Genomic DNA, 6,392 nt, shown 5'->3' with positions numbered 1-6,392 from the left:
CGGCCCGATCCCAGCCTTGGTCTGACCTATAACCATGCGGTACTGTAGGCCCCTTTCTTCCCCGGGGCCTCCAGGCCCCAATTTTGTAACTGAATGACCCAAGGACTGGACTCTGCGTCTTGAACTCCAGGCCCCCAAAGCGAAGCACGTCACACTCTTGCGGTGCTGGTCACGAACTGACCACACAGACTTGAACCCTACTATAGGGTGCTGGACTCCGCATTCATTGCTTAACTCCATTTTAAGTTCACACTGTATTTTTTCAGAATCATGTCCTTGGTTTCTACCCTTTCTTACCCTATTGGGTGCTCCAAGATGCACCCAATACAATGCCATAAATACAATAATAGCTAACACTTATATAGTGTTTCTGTGCCAGACACTGTTCAAAGTGCTTTATCTGTACTAATTCATTTAATCCTTAGAAACACTGTGGGGGAGGAGTTGTTCCCATTTTAGAGGTGACCGTATTTATTTTTTTATCTCCTACCTCAGTGGCAGGTCCTAGATTGAATGGTTTTATAAAAGGGGCATAGGCATAGTGATCAGGCAGCAAGAGGACTTGTCTGTAGACAGCATGCTTAGAGCAGACACCCTGCTTATTTGGTTTGTATAGTTATTTTAGGTGTATGCTGGAGACTATGACCATTACCTCTGCTTAGGGCCAAACATTAAATACATTCAATTAAGTGTTTCTTTGAAAATCTTTTGCTTTCAAAGATTTGTATTACACAAATAATACAAAATAATTATAGCCTTAGAAAATACAGATAAGCACAATTTATTTTTTTATTTATTTATTTTTTTAATTTATTTATTTGTTAGAGAGTGAGCGAGCAAGCACAGGCAGACAGAGTGGCAGGCAGAGGCAGAGAGAGAAGCAGGCTCCCCGCCGAGCAAGGAGCCCGATGTGGATATCCCTGGACGCCGGGATCATGACCTGAGCCGAAGGCAGCCACCCAACCAACTGAGCCACCCAGGCGTCCCAGATAAGCACAATTTAAAACAACTGTAATTTTACCATCAGCAAGGACACAACTGTCAACATTTTAAACGTTTTTTTTTTTTTTTAAGATTTTATTTATTTATTTGTCAGAGAGAGAGAGAAGCGAGAGAGAGTGAGCACTGGCAGACAGAGGCAAAGGGAGAAGCAGGCTCCCTGAGGAGCAAGGAGCCCGATGTGGGACTCGATCCCAGGACGCTGGGATCATGACCTGAGCCGAAGGCAGCTGCTTAACCAACTGAGCCACCCAGGCGTCCCAAACGTTTTTTTTTTTTTTTTTAACATTTTAAACTTTTTGCGTGTGTGTGCATTGTAAACATACAATCAGTATTCGTTTCAGAGTCAAATAAAGGAATTGAAAGCTCTCCCTCCTGGGGATACCTTGGGGGCTCAGTCAGTTAAGACAGTTAAGTGTCTACCTTTGGCTCAGGCCCTGATTCTGAGGTCCTGGGATTGAGTCTCGCATGGTGCTCCCGGCTCAGCAGGAAGCCTGCTTCTCCCTCGGGCTGCTGCTTCCTCTGCTTGTGCTCTCTCTCTTTCTCTCTCTCTCTCTGATGAATAAATAAATAAATAGAATCTTTTAAAAAAAGAAAGTTCTCCCTCCTTGCTTGAGTAGACATCCCCCGAATGGGATCATCCCAAGAAGACTAACATGTGGAAACACTTCCACTAGCAAGTCCAAGTACTGGAATAAAAACTTGATGTCTGAAATGTGAAATGGCAGCAGAAGGAAAAGCATAGTTTCACCAAACCATTTCCCGCCCCCCCATTCACTTGGGCATGCTCTCTGAAATCCCAGAGGAGCACTGGGGTATTATGGGAAGAACCATGCACTAAGCTGGGAGGTCTGAGTTCTAATATGATTCTGCTTTAGGGCAAGTCGATTTTTGCTCATTCATTCAGTCTCTATTAAGAGCTTACCAATTTGCTAGATCCAAGCAGAGTCAGTATTTTCCTGGACACTAGCCTGAAATGCCCTTCTTACCCCCATAGTCACTTCACTCAGCAAATACCCACCCTTTCCAGGTACTCTACCCTCAGACATCCTAACTGATCTATTCCTCTGTTATCATCCACGTTCCGGGCACCATATGTTTACATTTGATTCTGTGATTATTGGGTCAGGGTGAGTCTCCCCGCCAAAATGACTACAAACTTTAAAGGGTAAAGCCTTTTTCTCCCCCTTGTATAGTACCAGCCAGTGCCTGGTACGCCTCAGAACATACAGATTGAATACATGTTACAAAGAAAAAGTATAACCCCTATGCGGAGGGGGAGGGGAAGAAGAAAAAGAAAAAAAGAAAAAGTGTGAATGCTTTGAAATTTTATAAAAAGATTTTATTTATTTATTTGACAGAGAGAGAGATCACAAGCAGGCAGAGAGGCAGGTAGAGAGAGAGGAAGGGAAGCAGGCTCCCCGCCCAGCAGAGAGCCCGACACGGGGCTCAATCTCAGGACCCCGGGACCACGACCGGAGCCAAAGGCAGAGGCTTTAACCCACTGAGCCACCCAGGCACCCCTGAATTTTTTTTTTTAAGATTTTATTTATTTATTTGAGAGAGAGAGTGCACAGAGCGAGTGAGAGAGCATATGCAGGGCCAGGGGTAGAAGGAGAAGCAGATTCCCACCAAGCGGGGAGCCTGGTGCGGGGCTCGATTCCAGGACTCTGGGATCGTGACCTAGGTTAAAGGCAGACATTTAACTGCTGAGCCACCCTGGCACCCCGATCTGAGTGTTTAATAAGGGAATCTGATCTGATCTGGTATGTCCCTCAGGAAATGTCCAGAAGGATAAATCCTTAGGAGGTAGAAGAGAGTGTTCTGGCCGGAGGGAGAGGCCCTAAGCAAAGGTTCCAAGGCTCATGGAGTCGCTGGTGCACAGCAGAGAACAATGGGAGAAGAGGAGGCTGGGGAGGGCCCAGACTCTGCTAGGGCTTGGGGACCACATTCTGGAACTTGGACTTTGTCTCAAAGGCTATGGGAAACAAAGCAAGGTTTGCATTTACATTTTAAGCAGATAACCTTGGCTGCAGAGTGGGGAATTGATTTCAGAGCAGCAGTGGGAGAGCTGGGGAGACCAGTTTGGAGGGGATCACAAGGTCCCACTGTGAGAAGGTGGTGACTTGAACGAGGTGGGAGGTGATGCTGAGTGGGGAAGGAGGCCTGCATTGTACCTGTGAGTGATAACTAAGGTGGATGACAGCTGTGTCTCTCAAATAGTGAGTTACCCCGGCAGGGTTCCACTCCTTGGCAACCACAGAAACTTGGCTTTTAAATCTGCATTAGGTATGGCAGAGCCTTGTCCATTTTCTTGGAGAAGGGAGTAGCCTTGTTAAAAACAAATAAACAAATCCGCATAATTTCCCATCAATATATCAGACTTAATTTCTGGGGCAAAAGAAATGTTTCTTTTCTGATTTCATGTTTTACGTGTGTTCATTCTCCTTTCACCCACCTGTGCTGGTAGCAGGTTTGGGTTGATTCTGCCTGGTTATGGGAGGCAGCATGAGACTCCCCCCAGAGGCTATTAGGTTTCGATTTAAACTAAGGAGGGGTACCAGTGTAACCAGTGTCTTAGATGCTGTCAAGGTGAGGCGGAGTCCCTACATTTAGAGGCTCCCAAATTCTGGTTCTACAGCACAATCGTTTGATATTTGTTTATTGAGTAGATAATCCAATGGTCTGGTACAAATTCATATGATACCAAAAAGGCCTAGAGTAAATCTCCTCCTCACCCTGTGCCAGCTACCCTGTTGTCTTCCCTGTTGGTTGCCACCGTGGTCAGCTTTTTTGTGTCTCCTAGAGTCTGTGTCTATGCTAACAGCTAATACCTTCTCTTCCACATAGACTTTTGATTTTTCATGGACAGCAACATGTTATAAACACTGTCCTGAACATTCTTTTTTTCACTTGGTCTATCTTGGAATTGGTTCAATAACAGATTGAGTTCGTCAGTTTCTTTCTCTTTCTTTCTTTCTTTTCCTTCCTTCTTCCTTCCTTCCTTTCTTTTAAGATTTTATTTATTCATTTGAGAGAGCGTGTGTACATGATTGGGGGAGGGGGGAAAGGCAGAGGGAAAGACTGAACAGGGAGCCCGACATGGGACTCAATCCCAGGACTCCTAAAATCATGATCTGAGCTGAAGACAGGTGCTTAACCTACTGAGCCACCCAGGTGCCCTCCTTAGTTTCTTTTCTTTTTTTTTTTTAACTTCTTTTTTTTTTTTTTAAGATTTTATTTATTTGACAGAGAACACAAGTAGGCAGAGAGGCAGGCAGAGAGAGAGAGAGAGAGAGAGAGGAGGAAGCAGGCTCCCTGCCGAGCAGAGAGCCCAATGCGGGGCTCAATCCCAGCACTCTGGGATTGTGACCTGAGCTGAAGGCAGAGGCTTTAACCCACTGAGCCACCCAGGCGCCCCCTCAGTTTCTTTTCTGATGACTACCGAGTTCGGGAACTTTTTTGAAAATACCAACGCTCTGGTCTGCCTTGGATTTTTGATGTCACAATTTTAGTGTGGGCCCTGCCTGGAATCTGTGTGATCAGAAGGCTCTCTGAATTGTTCTGATATATAGCCGTTTGGGGAACCACTGAACTGTTTGGATTTTAAAGACATCGAGGACCAGAGATCACACACTTTATTTTGATATGTAATCTGTATTCCTACTATACTGTGCAGGGCAACCAGTTTTGTAGGATGGTATCCTGAGCACAGGCGACGTCTTGTCTCATGGCTAAATGTTTGCTCTCGAATGACAGTCTTTTCTAGCAGGTGCCCCTCCATTTTTTCACGGGTGCTCCTCAACAGTGTCACCCACTCCTGCTACTTCTTCAGCCTTGTCCCCACAGAACTCCCAAGTTCCTGTCTCCAGCCAGAATCTCTCTCCTGAATTCCGGCCCCTCAACTGAATCCACCTAGAAATGGTCCGCTGGCAATTCAACTCTACTTGCCTTAAGATCTCATCTCTTTCTGGGATGCCTGGGTGGCTCAGTTGGTTAAGCGGCTGCGTTCGGCTCAGGTCATGATCCCAGCGTCCTGGAATCGAGTCCCGCATCGGGCTCCTTGCTCAGCAGGGAGCCTGCTTCTCCCTCTGCCTCTGCCTGTCTCTCTGTCTGCCTGTGCTTCACTCTCTCTCTGACAAATAAATAAATAAATAAAATCTTAAAAAAAAAAAAAAAAGATTTCATTTCTTTCCTTCCAAGCTTCTGACCCTCCCCATGGCCTTTGTCAGGAAAGGGCACAGTATCTATTCATTCTTTCTCCTCACTGCTGCCCTGGTCTGGGTGGACTCCCAAGCCCTGGCCCTAAGTGAGCTTTCTAAATGCAAATCTGATCTCTTCTTTCCTCTTCCTCTGCTCAAATCCCTGCCTATACCCCCCACATTCCTTAAAGCAGGGGCTCTCATACATTTTGGACCCGTGACCCAGAACATACATTTCGAAAACTTTCCAATACATCGTTTATTCATACTTCATGCAACACACTCTTTTCTATTTTATCTTATGTCACTTAAAAAGACCTGGTAATGAGGGGTGCCTGGGTGGCTCAGTGGATTAAGCATGCACGGACTCTTGACTTTGGCTCAAGTCCTGATCTCAGGGTTTGGAGATCTAGCTTCGTGCTGGGCGTGGAGGCTGCTTAAGATTCTCTCTCCTCTTTACCCCTCCCCACCCTCTTTCTTTCTCTAAAGAAACAAAAACAAAAAACAAAAAAAAAAACAAAATTGGGTGCCTGGGTGGCTCAGTTGGTTAAGTGGCTGCCTTCAGCTCAGGTCATGATCCCAGGGTCCTGGGAGTGAGTCCTGCATTGGGCTCCCTGATCAGCAGAGAGCCTGCTTCTCCCTCTCTCTCTGCCTGCCACTCTGCCTACCTGTGCTCTCTCTCCCTGTCAAATAAATAAATAAATTATTAAAAACAACAATAAGAAGCAAAGTTAATGTTTTGATGGCTTTTGACCTATAGTTTGAAAAGCAATGGGTGTCGGGCTGAAGCAAAACCTTTGGCCCAGGACACCAGATCCTTTACCGTGAGGCGTCGTCCCCTCCTTCTCCATCTCCTTTTTCCCTCAAAGCATCCTGGCACCAGCCATGACCCTCCTGACACTATTTTAGGCCTCTCTGCTTGTCACAGTCCCCACAGGTCTGGGGTGAACTCTTCTGCCCAGTCCACTATTTCAAAAGACTGTCATTCAAGAGCAAATATTTAGCCATGAGACAAGACGTCGCTTGTGCTCAGAATACCATCCTACAAAACTGGTTGCCCTGCACAGTATAGTAGGAATACAGATTACGTATCAAAATAATGTGTGTGATCTCTGGTCCTCAAGGTCCTTAAAATCCAAACAGTTCAGTGGTTCTGAAAAATTTCTTCCTTCTGCTCCTGTCTAGGGAGTT

This window comes from Martes martes (assembly GCF_963455335.1).
Source record: "Martes martes genome assembly, chromosome: 1".
NCBI lineage: Eukaryota > Metazoa > Chordata > Mammalia > Carnivora > Mustelidae > Martes > Martes martes.
This window is presented reverse-complemented; position numbering follows the sequence as displayed.